This window comes from Xenopus tropicalis, chromosome 2 (genome assembly GCF_000004195.4).
Source record: "Xenopus tropicalis strain Nigerian chromosome 2, UCB_Xtro_10.0, whole genome shotgun sequence".
Lineage (NCBI taxonomy): Eukaryota > Metazoa > Chordata > Amphibia > Anura > Pipidae > Xenopus > Xenopus tropicalis.
In genome coordinates, this window is record NC_030678.2 from 158153049 (window position 1) to 158169482 (window position 16434).

Sequence of the window (16434 nt, forward strand, 5' to 3'; positions counted from 1 at the left end):
AGTGTTGTTTTTTTTTTAGTAAAGTAGGGATTTATGGTGTGTGATTTTGTTTTTTGCACAGGTTGTCAGAAAAACAAAGTGTGCTTGTAGCTTGTGGTTGTTTAGACTTGTTCTTGGGCATTCAGATTTTTGTGTTTGAGCTATGGTTATTCAGGCTAGTTGCAGTGTTTCTTTGGTTATGGGGTAGGACTTATATTGTGCTGTTGGTATAGCGAACTGAGGTGCTGGGTGACTGACAGGGCACATGATAAAACTTGTGGTGTGTGATGAATCAATGAGATGTTTTTATCTCTAAAGCTGATGCCACAAGTCCTTTTACTGGCACCTCAAAAGCTTGCCTGTCAGCGCAGTTATCTGTGCATAGTTTTGTATATTACTTTGCATTTCTGGGCAGCATTTAACTACTGTAAGTGTAGGCCTTGAGTTTTTTGCAAAGGTTCTTGAGCACAGGATGACAGATACATTATGGTTTTTTGTGCTTGTAGTACAAATTGAATATCTACTGTATGTTCTGGTTAGGTTACACAAGTTGCAGTGGCTCTCTAAATATAAAAACTTTGCGTAATACTGGTGTGCCACTGGTGACTGCTGCACGGCACGTAATGGTGCACATAATTTTATCTCTGATGCTAATGCCCCAAGCTTTATTGTTGGCACCTAAATTCCTAACCTTTAGTGCAACTTCTAAGGACATTTGCATCATTTATGGGCCAAATTACTATGGATTTTTTGGCAAATATCCTTCTAAATGTGGTGCAGATTTTGTCATTTCTAAAGTAGTGTAGGAAGAAGCAAAAAACTGGTATCATAACACCACAGGAAAGATGGAACTCAAATCAAAGATGCTCCACAAAACAGAAATAGGTGAGTAAAGTACAATTTAGGGGTTTATTTGGGGGGGGGGTAAAGTAAAAAACTGCAAGGGGTGCATAGAGTGCATTTTCAGGTTTGGCGGCCATGTACTTATGTGCAACCAGACATATGGGGTGTAATTTTATTCAGGGTAACTTGCTAATTGATACTGAGCAAGTTTTTTGATAGTTGCCGTTGAGATTTTGGGGAGAAATCTAACTTTATATTTTTTTTCAGACCAAGAATGGTGTCTCTAAATAGCTGAAGTTGTCTATTTTTAATCAATGTATAGTTTATATGGGTTTTTTTACAGTTAAGGGGCAATTTTGTCTGAAAAACTTTGAGATGTGCACATAAATTGCAGCCCCATTATTATGCATTGCCCCTGTTTTGGGGCATTTGGTGGCCACGTCTTTATGTGCACCCATACATATGGGGTATCGTTTTATTCAGGGGAACTTGCAAATTGATGTTTAGTAAGTTTTTGGTAGTTGCCATAGAGATTTTGGGGAGAAATCTAGGTTTGTATCTGTTTTTTCCTTGATTTCTGACCAAAGCGCTGACTTCTGCAAGGGACTGCGGCCGCAATTTTCCATGTAGAAAGAGGAGAGTGGCGTCTCTGAATAGCTAATGGTGTGCACTTTTCAGAAATATATAGTTTGTGGGGGTTTTTTTACAGGTATGGGGGGTTAACACTGAAAAACTGCAGGAAGTGCACATAGAGCGCAGCCCCCAAAATTTCAACTGAAATTGCCCTTTTGCATTGCCCCTGTTTTGGGGCATTTGGTGGCCACGTCTTTATGTGCACCCATACATAGGGGGTATCGTTTTATTCAGGGGAACTTGCAGATTGATGTTTAGTAAGTTTTTGGTAGTTGCCATGGAGATTTTGGGGAGAAATCTAGGTTTGTATCTGTTTTTTCCTTGATTTCTGACCAAAGCGCTGACTTCTGCAAGGAACTACGGCCACAATTTTCCATGTAGAAAGAGGAGAGTGGTGTCTCTGAATAGCTGAAGGTGTGCACTTTTCAGAAATATATAGTTTGTGAGGGTTATTTCACAGGTAGGGGGGTTAACACTGAAAAACTGCAGGAAGTGCATATAGAGCGCAGCCCCCACATTTTTAGCTGTAATTGCCCTTGTGCATTGCCCCTGCTTTGGAGTGTTTGGTGCCCATGTCTTTATGTGCACCCATACATATGGGGCATCATTTTATTCAGGAGAAGTTTGTCTTTCAAATATGCCTTTGTTAGAAAATTTTTATGAGATTTTTTTTTGTCAAATCCACATTTGATCATGCGTCCAAGTTTACGTTTTAGAAAAAAAAAAAAAATGTCATAAAAAGTTCCAAATTTCACAATGCACTGACAAAAGGTATTTGGCTTTTGAGTGAAAACTACATTGCACCTAGAAACCTGAAGGTCTGTAGTTTCTAAAGATACCAAACATGAGGGGATATTTTAGATTTACATATAAGTTATGCTGCATTAACTGTTACAAGCGCTTTTCTGCTTTGTTCTGGTGTGATATTGTACAAAGTATTGCTTTAGTTTGGGGGTTACTTCTGGACAGGAACTGTGGGGTACCACCACATATTTGGTATCGTTGGACTTGGGAGTATCAGGGCTTTTACAAACAACAAAAAAAAGTGTGTAAAATTAACTTTTCTATGGAAAAAAAACTCAAAAATATACAGAAATTTTTCATAATTATTTTTTTTTTACATATTTCACCCAAAATACACATCATATCTCCAGAAAAGTTATAAAATTTGGTATGTATGTCGAAGCCCAATTAGTGACGAAAAAAACGATATATAATTTCCCTAGTTTCATGGAGGTTTTTCTACCAAAAAACATTGTTAAAGTGAATGAGTACAAAATGCTTAAACGTCTGGCACTGGGGGGAACCGAAATGACGAATTCGGCTGGCACTTAAAGGGTTAATCACCACCTGGCATTCAGAGTTTTAGGGAAAATGAGTTAAGTTGGTTTAAAAACAAAACAAAACAAAAAAAACCTCTAAAACTAAAAAAATCTGAATATTAATAAATATGTCCCCTGGTTTAATGGCACATGGAGTATTTTCACTACTGCTGCCTTTCAGTGGAGAATATTGGCAGTCTGAAGGCCATTGTCCGCCTTTGACAACTCCTAATATCATGAAAAGCAGCAGCCAGTGGCACCAAAACACTCAAGGTGTGGTTTGTGTGTCACCAGATGGCATTTCCAGTCAGTAGTTGCCCAAGGGATGGCTTCAGAGAATAGGCTGGCCCTACTCCCACACACCTGACATCTGAAGTGCTGTCCATGATGTATTCCTTGCCCTCAGATGAGCAGGTAGCCCTTCTGACAGAGTAAAAGTGAATCTGCACAAAAGCTCAAAGGCCTAAGGTAGAAAGTGATGGGCAAACAACTGTCATTGGAAATGACATGGATATTTTCTTCTAAAAACACTACAGCTGAATATCTGGTTTAAAGCATGGTATTTTTCATTTTGTACAAATACAATTGCCAGTGCTCATTCCTACCTGCAGCTGAAGTTATTTTGGAACTTGGCATAACAAATAACCCTTCCACTAGTCAATAGATGTAAACAATTTAGGAGGGTTACCTATCTGAAAAGACATGAGGGCTCATTGACTACTAGAAAAGGTGCAAATGCCTGAGTGCCAAGGGCACAACATTGCACATAAGCACTGAAAGGTGCAAGAGCACTTGTCGGGCACTAAAGATGGCAAGCCCATGGCCGCAATGTCATTGCATCTGATGTGAAAATTGAAAAATAAGTAGACTGGATCCATGGGCGAATATAGGTCCATGGATCCAGGAAGTTCCTGGGTGTGCCTGAATTGCTTTTCTGACTTGCTCTTCCAATTTCCTGACGTCATGCCTTGATTCTGATGATGATCAATTGCTGCCTGCCCTGACTTTTTTGCCTGAACACAGCTTTGAGCTTTCTTAATCCTTTGGATACCACATAAAGGACTCTTTGAACTTGGCTTTCTCCTTGGTCCAGACTTCTAACCAGTTAAGGAGATACCCATATCCCATTGATTTACTGCAGTTGTCAGTGGCAAAAATTCAAAAAGCAATTACTTTGAAGTTAAGCCATTACAGAATGTCTGCTCGTCTGCCATCTGAAATATATTTGGGGCCTGTGACTGAAGCATCATTCCTGAGAATAGATCACCAGTAAATACATTTTAATTAGCAGGTATATTCCAACATACTTTAATGAAGAAGGAAAGTTAGAATCACTGGGGGTGCCAAAATGTTAGGCACCCCCAGTGATTGCAATCACTTAACTGATACCTTGGGCTGGTGCTCCAGTTAGCAGAAAATCACACCAGCCTGGGGTACATACAGGCAAGCAATCCTAACATTGTGGCTTCCCCCAGTGATTGGACCTTTCCTTCTCATCCTTTAATGAGCGTTCCTGTCATTGCTCTAGTTAATTTAAGATAGGAGCCTTATTGTTTGGCAGAGGAAGTAACTACTTCTTTACTCGGACCACTTTACAATTTGGGGCTTTTAGGCCACACCCTGAATCTTCTCAGACACACCTAGTTATGATCCTGATCTATCCAAAACCACATCCACATCAACGAGCTGATGCAGTCCCCGATCCAACTAGATTTTCTAACCTGCCCAATTTCAGGCCAGATATTGGTCGGGCAGGCCCGTCGGGAGTGCACAAGAGACCAATATCGGCAGCTACTATCGGCCCGTGTATGGGGACCTTAAGGCAGAGATCTAGGGCAAGTTTAGACACACACCTCATGGGACAATTAATTTGCACAGATTCCACTGTTTTAGCAGGAGGACTATTCATTCTGAATAGCTGATGACCATTTCATATACTAGTGGAATATACTGAATATATACTGAATTTAAGTACCAGGGACTTTAATTAAGTTGTCCTTTTTTCCTTTGTAAACAGAGCTCCTTTATAGATAATCATAAATGTCTTTTTAGGATGGTAGTTATTTATTAATGCTCAGTTTTACTTGACAGCATTTTCCTAATCTGAAAGACAGAGGTTGTGGGCATCATACTGATAGACTGAGGGTCATAGCTGATGGTTAGACTCTTCTAGTGCTTGCGGGTATCATACTCCTCTTGCTTGTTCATGCCACAGTGAATCAGCACTGCCATCATTCACATAGAGGGAGCTGTGCCTGCAGAAAAGCTAGGTCAGTATGGAACAGGTTTGGCAAAGAAGAGTTAGATTTAGACCAGACTGCTGCATATAAAACCTGGAGCATAAGCAAGCACAGTAAATTAACCCCCTGATATATATTACTGATCGTGTGGGTATAAGCAAAAAATGAAAATCTATTAACAAAAGACCTATTTCTATGTACAGCAGAAATGTAGCAAAATATAGTTGTGTATTTATACATTGATTTCTATCAGTAAATACAACTGGGAGGCACTGACCTAAATTAGTGACCATTACAATAAACCCTAAGTATTTAGAAACGTTAAAATAACCCTTGGCAACACGTGAAGCAATCAAAGCCGTTCATAGAAATGTATTCCTGCAGCACATGGAGTTTTATGAAAAGGGAAATTCCATACATTCCCGAGTTATCCTAGTATAAAAATGATTACAATTCCATGTTGCTTTCAAGCCAGTCTCAGGAGCTGTACAGATGCATGCTGGGGCTGATTACTAATGTTGTTCTGAGCATTCATCTCCTTGTGCATGAGAATATACAAGGGATTGATACCAATGACCCTGCGAGCTTGCTAATGTTTTCCGACGGTAAAATACGGCTTGCATTTACAGGACACTTCCTGCCTTTGTGCCGTAAGCCCTGTGTACACTAGGGCACCAGAATTTCCTCTTGTTGTAAAGACTTATGCAACTTGGCAAGTGTGGCACATAAGTTACTTTGGAAATGCACTAGATCCAAAAATACCTTTCCCAAGCTGCAAGTTTATTTACATTTTGACCGCTATCATGGTGGCTATACATGGGACAATTAAAGCTGCCAATGGACCATGTCAGGGCCCTCAGATGGGCCTACCCGAATGATAACTGGCCGAAAATCAGGCAGATGTCGATTGGGCAGGATTAAAAATTCTGTTAGGAGGAGCACTTGGGCTCGTTTAGCAACCTTGCCAATGATTGAATCTTTCAGTGTGGCCACCTTTAGTCTTTAGGGACCAACATTTGAGAGCACTGTGAGTGGTGGGATCACATGACTCACTGATGCTTAAAAATAGTTATTAATAAGCCAGGTCTCTTAAGTCCAAATGTGGATTTTCTGAGGGTGATGGCTTGGCCATCCTTTGTGGTTTCTCAATTCTGGTGCATCCCAAGGAACTTGTTCATCATAGAAACTACTTTTTAATATGAGAAATGTTGCTCTTAAAATAAATGTACTATGGGCTATTTTTTTTTTTTTTTTTTTTTACAATGTCTTTTGTTTCAACTTGGTCAACTTACCAATGTTCTAGGGCCCTAAATTTTTTGTGAATTTGTGGGGTCCCATAACATCTACTTATGCTACTGAATGGCAGTCTAGAGCACAAGTGGGACAACGGGTGGCCATGAGTGCTATAAGAAATTATTTTTACTGGCAATATACTAGTAAATATTTTCTGACTAACTATTACACGTGTATTTTACAAAATGCATTTTAAATATTCAAATTGTACATGGCAAAGGATCTCCTGGCTGGCCTAGGTCCTAGTGGGCCCCATCCAAGGACAATTCTGATGAATCAATATTTTTTTATACTTGTAAAATCTGGGACTAAAATTATGAGTGGGCCCTGAATGTCAGGTTTTCTGGTGGGTCACAGAAGGCCATGTCCAACACTGTTTCTATATAGGCATTTGAAATTGGCATTCTAAAAAATAGATGTACGATTATTTGATTCTGCTCTTGATAACATGCTCCATTTGTACTAAGCAACTCAGTCCTTGGTAACACAACCTGAAATATTTGTCCTTAGTAACCCAACTCAACAATATTGTGCAGGGAGGCTAAAACATGGGGATGATGATTAAGGGCAATAACAGTAGTAATTCACTGAATCAGCCATAGCATCGGTCCAGGTTTCCATGAAACAAAACAAATGCATTGGATATGTTTCAGACTTATACTGTTGTGTTAAGCTGCCATGCCTCTTAAGGACAAGTCAAAGGACTTAAAATTCATATTGGAAAGTTGCTTGGAATTATATTTTCTTGGGCAAAAAATATTTTTGGTGTTGACATGTCCTTTAAAAATAATAGTAGGTGATAATTATTCTAAAATTGCAATAGAGAGTTAAAAAAAAAAACAACGGAGAGTTTAAAAGACAAAACAGGACTAGTTACTGTATTCGTAACTGATACTTCACATAAATCAATGTGTTGATTTTACAAGAAAATAATTCTTTATAAGCTATGACTCCCAAATATTATTTTATTGTTTTCTGCCTATGACACATACATTGTGGTACATGGCCCATATGCTAAATAAACAAAAAAAAGTATAGGGGTGTCCTTGCCAAAAACTACAAAAACTTCAAAAATTCAGCTCCATTCCAGTGTGCAGGGAAAAAAAACAAGGTAAGTAGGATAATGTTTGTTACATATAACTTATTTAACATCTGGAAGAAATGTCCAGCAGAGCAGCGAGGGAATGTGTGTTTTGTTTGCTTGTTTGCTTGATTTGTTTTTTTCCCTTTTTCCCCGTTGTCTTTTTTTCTTAATCGACATTAACATGTAAAAGTGCATATTTCTTATCTAGACCCAAAGGTATAAGAAATCTATGATATCTAAAATGTATGCATACAGTTTCTAAATTGTATATTTACCTATAATGAAGTGTTCTAAATGTTGGTTACATTCCAGGCAGATTAGCTGGGTTAAAAATTAGCTGTTGCTTCCATGGGAAATGAGGATGTACCTTCCCAACATCTGGCTAAAATTGGACAGATTTTGATCGGGCAGGTTTGATTTTTTTCAAATCTGGAACTGCTTGTTGCAGTCCTTGGTCTGACTGCACCTATGCCTGCGTCTTAATTCTATCATTTGGCCCTATATCGCCCACCTCAGGTGGGCATATCAGGCGGAGATCCACTTGTTTGGCGACCTTGCTAAACAAGCAGATCGCAATGTGTATGGCCACCTTTTAGTCATTTGTAATGTAGACGCTCAAGTAGTTTAGAGAAAAGGGAGCAGAGATAAGTAGGAGGTTACTAAGATGGGATGGATTTTTTTCTTTTTTTTTTTTTTTTTTTTTTTTTTTTTTTTTTCAGAATATGGGTGACAAGTGCATGTTTTAGATGGGATGAAAAGATTTCAATAGAGGAGAGATTAAATAGTTCAGTTAAGGCATAGATTATACAGCATTATCTAGAATTTTGGAAGAAATAGGATCGGATGGGCAGATAGTAAGGTGAGAGTAGGCCAAAATTTATGAGATTACCTCTTCATTCACATGGGGTAGGGAGCAAAGAAAGGACTGGATAGTGTAAAGGAAGGGAGGTAAATGCCTAGGGGGATTTAGTTGTGTGATGTCACCTCTGATGGTGTCAATTTTGCTTTTGAAGTACTCTTAATATTTTTAGCAGTGACTGATGCACATGGAGGGGGTGGGGGTAGAGAAGTTGTGCAGGTTTTTTAGAGCAAGTAAATGAGTGGAATAAAGTAGGTTTGTTTAGCTTGGCAGATGCTCGTATTATAGGAGAGCAGATTTGTAGCTGCAGAAGTCAGAGTGTGACCAGGACTTACACCAGCGACGTTCAAGTGTATGTTAAAGTCTTTGGTATGAACAGTATGCCAAGGCTGGAATGGTTTGGGTCTAATGCATTTTGTCTTGGCAGGAGCAAGCTCATTAAGGGCAGTGGTGAGTGCTATAGGAGACAGAGGTAACCTGAAGACAGGAGATGGTTGAGATATTAGAGTGGAGTCAGTGGAAGAAGAGAGATGAGACAGGCCTAGTGTCTGCAGGTCAGTTTGTGTATGTTAACGAGAGTTGAAAGGTAAGGAGATTTTGACCAGAGAGGGGAAAAGGGATTAGTAAAGCTGGAAACTGAACAATGCAAAACAGTGAGTGCTCTGTCATGTTTTCTGTTCTTTGTTACCTGCAATTCTGATTTTCCAGAGGTCAATGTGCTCCAGTATTTAGTGCAGAGACCAGCATTACCCCATGAATACAGAGCTGCCTGTATTCTATGGCACTGTATTCATGAGGATGGGGACGTAGGTATTATACTTTTTGCCCTACATATTAAACTTTATGGGAACAAATGATTCATCAGATCAGTTAATGGCATAGGAACTTTACAAAAAACACTGACTGCGTTCTTCTCAGGCATGTTGATGGAATGGTTTTTGAGCTTCCCCAGTATCTTCTGTTATTTGCCAAAAATGTGAGAAGGACGAAGTGCAAGGAACATCTCCCTGTAAGGTTCTAACATCAATACTTTCTTTTATTAGCAACGTGAGCTATAGATTGATTGGCCCACCTTGGTAACGCGGACACCGTCCAATCCTCCTACCAGCTTTTTTGCTATCTTTTTCAATTTTTGAAGAACGAAGACACGTATTTCACGGTTTATTTTTTCATTCTTAGCATTATTATTTGATTTAAACATGCTGCAAAATGCTTTGTTTTCAATTAGTACAAAATAAGCACTTTAATTTCTTTTAGTATCCTCTGTTTGAAATTTTGTATCTTCTGTTTGAAATTTAGGAGTGGAAAATAACAGAGCTAAGGGGCCCTCTTCATAAAAAAAAAATATATGTATGCTGTAACCTGGTTTGGATCAGTTGTACTTGTAAAAGTAAACAGAGTGGTATGAGAATTCAAAGGAATATAATGTCTTGTAAAAAAAAAAATGAGCCTATTGTCAAGGCTTTTGAAAAGATCTTATTGGCAAATCAGGTTTATCTTCTGTTCATAACCTGGTTTATTTGGAATTGGGGGGGGGGGGGGAGGTAAAGAAGGCCATTGCTAAGGTAGAGTCTTAAGGTGACCATACACAAGCAGATTTAAAGGGCATGGAAAGGCAAAGTCACTTGGGGGTGCCAAAATGTTAGGCACCCACAAGTGACTTTAATCGCCTACCTTTTACCCTGGGCTGGTCCCCCTGTTGGGAGAGAACAGCACCAGCCCGGGGTAACTGCGAGCGCTTCCTTCTTCCTGTATCGCTCGTGCGCGCATGCGCAGTAGAGTGAATAGCGGAACTTTAACAGAGAAGTCGGCTTTTCACTCTACTGCGCATGCACCTGACTCACAGCTTAATGAAGGAGGAAGCGCATCGCCCCAAGTGCCCCGGGCTGGTGCTGTTTTCTCCTAACTGGCACTAGTGCTGGGCGGTATGACCAAAAATTTATATCACGGTATTTTTTTTATTATATCGGTATCACGGTATTTGACGGTATTTTTTTTTCCCCATGCATGATTAGGTGACCACCCCAAACACCCCCCCCATCCCCTTCACATAAATATAACTTACTGGCCAGGCAGCCGCAGGCACCCCCGACAGCTCACAGAGCCTCCTGGCAATTTTTCTTACTATTTCCGGGTTGCGCGCGTGACGTCAGCGCGCACAACCCGGAAATAGTAAGAAAAATTGCCAGGAGGCGCCCACACCGGTATGCCGGTAAGTTAAAAATTTTTATCATTTTTTTTTTTAAAAAACGGTATTCGTTATATACCGGTATACCGCCCAGCACTAACTGGCACCAGCCTGGGGTACAAGGTAATCGATTAGTCACTTGGGGGTGCCTAACATTTTGGCACCCCCAAGTGACTTAGCCTTTCCTTCTCCTTTAAGCTGCTGATTTGGAGTCTGCAGCTTGTCAAAATTTAGCAATACTGGTCAAATTCCATTGTCATTGGGAAATTCTTTGCTAGATAAGCCAATACCGCTTAACTAGTATCAGTAAATGTAATTCATACTGATAGGAAAATAGCAGAAATATTGAACCTGAATTTAAATGGGATTTAATCCCTGCTTTGATCACTGAGGCAACAAATTAGTAAAAGCGAAAATCTTTATTTCCCCACTACCAACACATACATTTTTTAAAATGTACATACCCCATAAAAACGGCAATAGGAGGAGGGGCCCCTCCATGTTGTATTAATCACCTCTTAATAAGCGATGTAATATGCATATATGTCCTTCTAGCACATCAGTAAACCTATATAACGCGTAATTATAACAAGCTAACATGCACCAAATTATAGTTCACATCTTGAAAAAGGTCCCAAGATGTGACTGAAACGTTGATTTTGCACATTAAAGAATTTTTATTTTTTCTGCAAATCCTGAGTGCCGAGTCCTTTGTTTCTTTACATGGTGGCTACCTTACCCGGCACCCAGGCAGCTTTTGTTTTGCTGGTGTGTGCCCTCTCCTTATGTTTTATATACAAGTCAAATTTAAATTCAGGTTTAATCGTATGTTTAGTAATTGCACATCCTGTCTGTGGGATATTTATTTGGTATGTCCATCATCCAGTAGTTATACCATACCTCCCAACTGTCCTGATTTTTGTGGAACAGTCCCTCTTGACAGCTCAGCCCACGGTCCTGGATTCTTATTGAAAAGTCCCTCATTTCCCTTTGATCTCCTGCACTGAATGGTAAAGATGCGAATTTAATTAAAAGTAGCTTTTGGCAGAGAGCCCAAAAGTCTTAACGAGCATTACTTGCACTTTTAATTAAATTAGTGGTCTGTGTGCGGCATTTTATTTTTGTCCCTCTTTCCGTTTTCAGAATGTTGGGAGCTATGGTTATATTTGGATTTAAAAATAGCAGAAATACCCAACTGACTGTTTATAGGTCCTTAGGGTTCTATTCATATAGAACATATTGTACAATTTTGCATAAAATTCATATCTTGCATTTTTCCTATTTAAAGACTCCTTTGGGTAACATGTTCTGTTCAGCTGTTGTCTAAAATTTCTTTCTATTTCTTTTATATACTAGAACTGGAAGCAATATGTAGAATTATTAGGTGTAAAGGTGCTCTGCTGTGCCATAATAACACAAGTACTAAAAGCTTTCTTATTGGAGACAAAACAATCCTATTGGGTTTATTGGATGTTTACATGATTTTTTTTTTTTTTTAGTAGGTGTAAAGAGATCCAAATGACAGACCCCTTATCTAGATAACACTAGGTCCTGAGCATTCTGCATAACAGGTCCCATACCTGGAGTATTTGCTAATGTGTAGATGAACAATGAACATAATATTATTGGGGCAGGATTATTTACATAACTGGGAAGTGCATATTGGATTGTGTCTGGTAAGAGGGATAGGGCAATAAAGATGTTGGATGGGAGCTTAAGGGGTGTAACCAATGGATGCCTTTGGGGCATGTCGGTTTTTTTGATTACCACCATTTCTGGAAAATTCAGTCTGTTTTACCAGCCAGGGGGCAACCCTAGCTGAGCAAGTGGGCATCCCTCCCCTACATAGTCCTCAGATGCACACAGACTGCATACTACCGATGGGTTGGAGAAGAGATGCCTATACCTAGGGCAGTGCAGGATATAAATCCAGTAAGGTGTTAAGCATTAACTGAAAATAAGTTTATAGGAGGAGGAAAAGTTAGATGATTACAGTTCATTCTTTTACTGGCCATTGGGCCACTGAGCAGCCACCCTCTCTACCTTGCATTTAAACTAGCTCCGAAACATCTATTATACTAATTAAGATAAACATGTTCCTTTACCCAGCACAAACAGCACTGAATTCTGAGTGTTCTATTTGTGCTGACACATAACACATATTTCCTTTAAGGAAAATACCAGCCTCTTGGGTTAATACCGGGAACTAGGTCAACCTAGAGAATGTGGCTATGGAATTGTTGACAAAAATAAAATAAGGACAGAACGTTGTCCTTGTATGCCTCTGTGTTCATTTTAACTAGTGAATTACAGGACATCTTTAAATGTAACAGCTTAAATATTAATCCACTTTGTTTTTGTTTACTCTGTAAGTGAATAAGCTAGTTATATGTAAGATATATGAACAATCCAATGTGATTCTTCCTCTGCAGCTAACTGCAAACTAAGCATAGTGTTCCCTCCAGAATGTTTGAATAAATGTTTTTTTGCCTTTTTTGGGGGCTAATTTTTTTTTTTAAGGCTAAATATGTGTATGATCATTTTTCATTGTCAAAGGAAATAAATATCCTGCTGATAGCCAAATCATGTTTGGAACGGAGATCAGATAGAGGGTCTATGAAATGTTTCTCTTGGCAAAGAGATGAGTGAGCGTCTTGGATAACCGAGATGGGCCCAGAGCAAGAGCTCAAGAGGACAGAGCGGTGTGATCCTTATGAACTTCCATGCACAATATACAGTTTCATGCTATTTGGCAACATGAACAGTTTAGTATTATGTGAGAAAAGCTCTGTATTAATATTAAATACAAAATTTTATTCTAAAGGTCATAGGTAAAATGGACTAGATGCAATTGCCAAAGTGCAATGTGCCATATATCTCAGGCCTTAGATCTCTATGCACTAAAGAGTTGCTCTTTAGTCTCTTTTTTTTTTATTTTTTTTTATTTACTCTTTGAAACCTGAGCATACTTTCAAAAATCAAACCACTGTGCAAAAACAGTGTGTGACACAGGTAAAGTGCAAGGGTGAAATGAGACTCCTTAAAAAAGTCTGTATCCTATCCAACCAGCCACAAGGCAAGAAGCAGCAGAATCTTTGGGTCCTCCTTTATCCAAAGACTAGGGAGGACCCCTCTATCCCTGGCCAAAAGGCCTGCAGGGGCAAGGCTCTTCAGATTCCCTTCACCACAAGGCTAGAGGGGATCCCTTTTCCTCACTCTCTGCCAAAGCTCCCCCTCCCCTGAACCATCATGCAGACCTACAAGTGTCTTTTACTTGATCCTTGGAAATAAAAACCTATAAATGGACTGTGACCCAGCATTGCTGGCCGGGGGACAGGATGGTGCGTTCCACCAAACATTTGCAGTTGTACTTGGAAGTGACATCATGTGCTGACACATGCTTCAAGGAGTGACATCACGCGCATGCGCAAATGCCTGAAAAATTACTACCCATGTGTGCCTAGATGTGTAACTCACGATAAAACAGGGGGTTAACAGCTCTGCTTACTGCTATTTCTTTCGGCACCATAGGCCAGATCACAGCACTGCCAGGGGCAATGGAGTCCTATACGGGCCTGCAGTTACATATAGGACATAAATAATTTCCTAGTGATGCTGCAGAGTTCTGGGCAAGATATGGTGTGTTCCAGTGGCAGGGTCGGATTCGCCTGGTGGGCCCTGCCTGGCCAGGTCTGCTTCCTGTTGCTCTCTTTGCCACAAAGAGAATTAACGCAGTGGAGTGTGTTGGCCCCACAGCAAGTAGGAACGGGGCACAACTAGGGTGGGGGCCCTTGGGGTAGTAACCCCAGTGGACCAGGACATGGACACCCATGTGCTGCCCACTTCTTGCCCTGTGGTGATATGTACAAAGGAAGCAATCTTTGTGCTCCATGCTAGGAGTGTAAATTACAAAACATAGACTTTGAACATGCCTTTTGTGTAAGTGACAGAAGTGATGAGTAGCCCAGACTCTCCTGCTTGTCTCCGTGCATCCTACTGGGGGCAGGCAGACAGAACAGGTACAAGCCTAATGATTAACAACATAATACCCTATACACATGCCTTTTCTGCCTACCCTTAGTTACGGCCCTGACTGTTATAAACATATATTAATTTGAATGTTTTTATTCTAATATATGGATTTTCTAACTGAAAAAAGCCATGACAACCCACCGAAAGTACACGTGATATTTATATTGGGGTAGCAGGTAGTTGATAGATAGAGAGGATTTCTATTTTGGAGATGTTTGTTCCTGCAGTTACTGACCTCAGACATAACAAAACAATAGAGATGTCCTAGTTTTCAAATCTATGATTGTTTGTTTGTACATCTAGGGTGCTTGGTTTGATGTGCCAGTTGCATGTCCTTAGCTGCATAAGGTGCAAGGTATGAAGTCCAGAACGCACAGACCCGACTACCTGACCATTCACGGCCCAAGATTTGGTCATGTATTGTGGATCTCTTACCTAATGGTAAATTGGATGATATTTGTTCCTGTACTTGTTTGTCAAACAAATCTGTTAATGGGAGAAATCAAAATACATTTTTAAATGGGAAGTAATCCCACATTCTCCATCTTTTTGGCCTGCAATTGGCCAGATATTCATAAAATGAAGGGAACAAAGCAATGGTTCAGAGGGTTACCCAACAAATAAGTCCAGATAGTATAAGAACAGCTTCTATAGGAGAAGTGTCATGTGTGTGGTTTTTTTTTTTATGTGTATATATTAATCAATAACACACAGCCATTCAAATTCTTTCTTAATTCTAGGACAATTGTGCAAGATGCTGCACATCAACTATGAGTGCATGACTAAATAGTGCAAAATATCATTTATTTTCTTCCCCCTCTTTCTAACATTCAATTTGTGTTTTTTCCAGAAAATATAAAAAGTGCTATACTGTAACTGTTCTCTCTCTTAGACTTTTATCTTGACTGTTGAAAAGCAGTACAGATTTCCCAAACCAGGATGAAAAAATATCACCAAGAGGGGAATTGTTATTCATTTAAATGAGAATTGGACAAAGGTCTGAATACATTTGCAAGGTGCTCTGTCCATTGTACGTTTATCTATGCTGTTCCCTATAAGGGCTCCTGTCATGCTGGTTCCCCTTAAAAACCAACCCTCCATTTCATATTTGGGGATGTGCTGAATATGATTCAGGATTCCTTTCTCTTTCCAGACATCTTTACGCTGTTTTCAGCATTACAAGAGAGCGGCGTCACGGAGCCAGGGCAGTACAGGAGAAACGTGACCCAGATCACGGCGCAGAAGGTTGAATTATATCATACTGGTGTCAGTTGCTTTGGAAGCAGAGCTAAGTAAGTGTATTGGCTGCACCAGGGGAGTTTAGCAATTACAACTGATATATAACACACTCGTATGTCACACACAACTGGAAGCTTTACAGTGATGATGATTTATTTGAAGGCATTTCATCAGCTATTACTTCCCAGAAAACACTGCCTGCCGTTTATATAAATGGATTCTAAAACATAAAATAATTCATTTCCAAATCCAAGTGCAGCATCCAATATGCAAAAAAAAGGCTGCAATCAGGCATTTTGCTGCCCTTTGCACGCTGCACATGGATGTGTGCAAATGGTGGTAGGCCTCTGTTCTGTTATGGAATTGGCAATCTGCTAATAAAGCTGTATGTGTTCTGAGATGATGGATAGTAAAGTGATACAGACACTTAAAAAACACTTCAAAATATTGACGTACATAAAAGTTACCTATAGGTCATGTTGGTGAGCTACACAAGCATGAAAAAAGTTCTTTAGAGATGCCAATTAAGGGCTGTGATTGGCCTTTTGGTAGCTGTATGTGGACTGCTGGCCCGTAGGAGGCTCTGCTTTGAGTAAAACAGTCTCTTTCAAAACTTGGCTCCAAGCCAGAAATGTGAAAATAGGTACCTACTGTGAGGCTTCTGAGCAACATCAAAGGGGGTTGGGGAGCAACATGTTGCACTAAAGCCACTGGTTGGGGGT

The 16434-nt window shown here is 39.8% G+C and overlaps 1 protein-coding gene across 7 annotated transcripts in view; it reads left to right on the plus strand.

Annotated features, from left to right (window-relative positions):
* rnf17 (ring finger protein 17) overlaps nucleotides 1-16434 on the plus strand; it is a 103926-nt gene that overhangs the window by 6086 nt on the left and 81406 nt on the right. For 2 of the 7 annotated variants that reach the window (XM_031897266.1, XM_031897271.1), the window contains exon 2: nucleotides 15627-15765. The exons of 2 other annotated variants lie outside the window; for them this stretch is intronic. The gene's annotated coding sequence lies outside the window, so the exon portion shown is untranslated. Of the gene's footprint in view, nucleotides 1-8680; nucleotides 8808-14776; nucleotides 14915-15396; nucleotides 15490-15626; nucleotides 15766-16434 lie in introns of those variants that run through there. 3 more of the 7 variants (XM_031897267.1, XM_031897268.1, XM_031897269.1) reach the window with 3 other exon arrangements.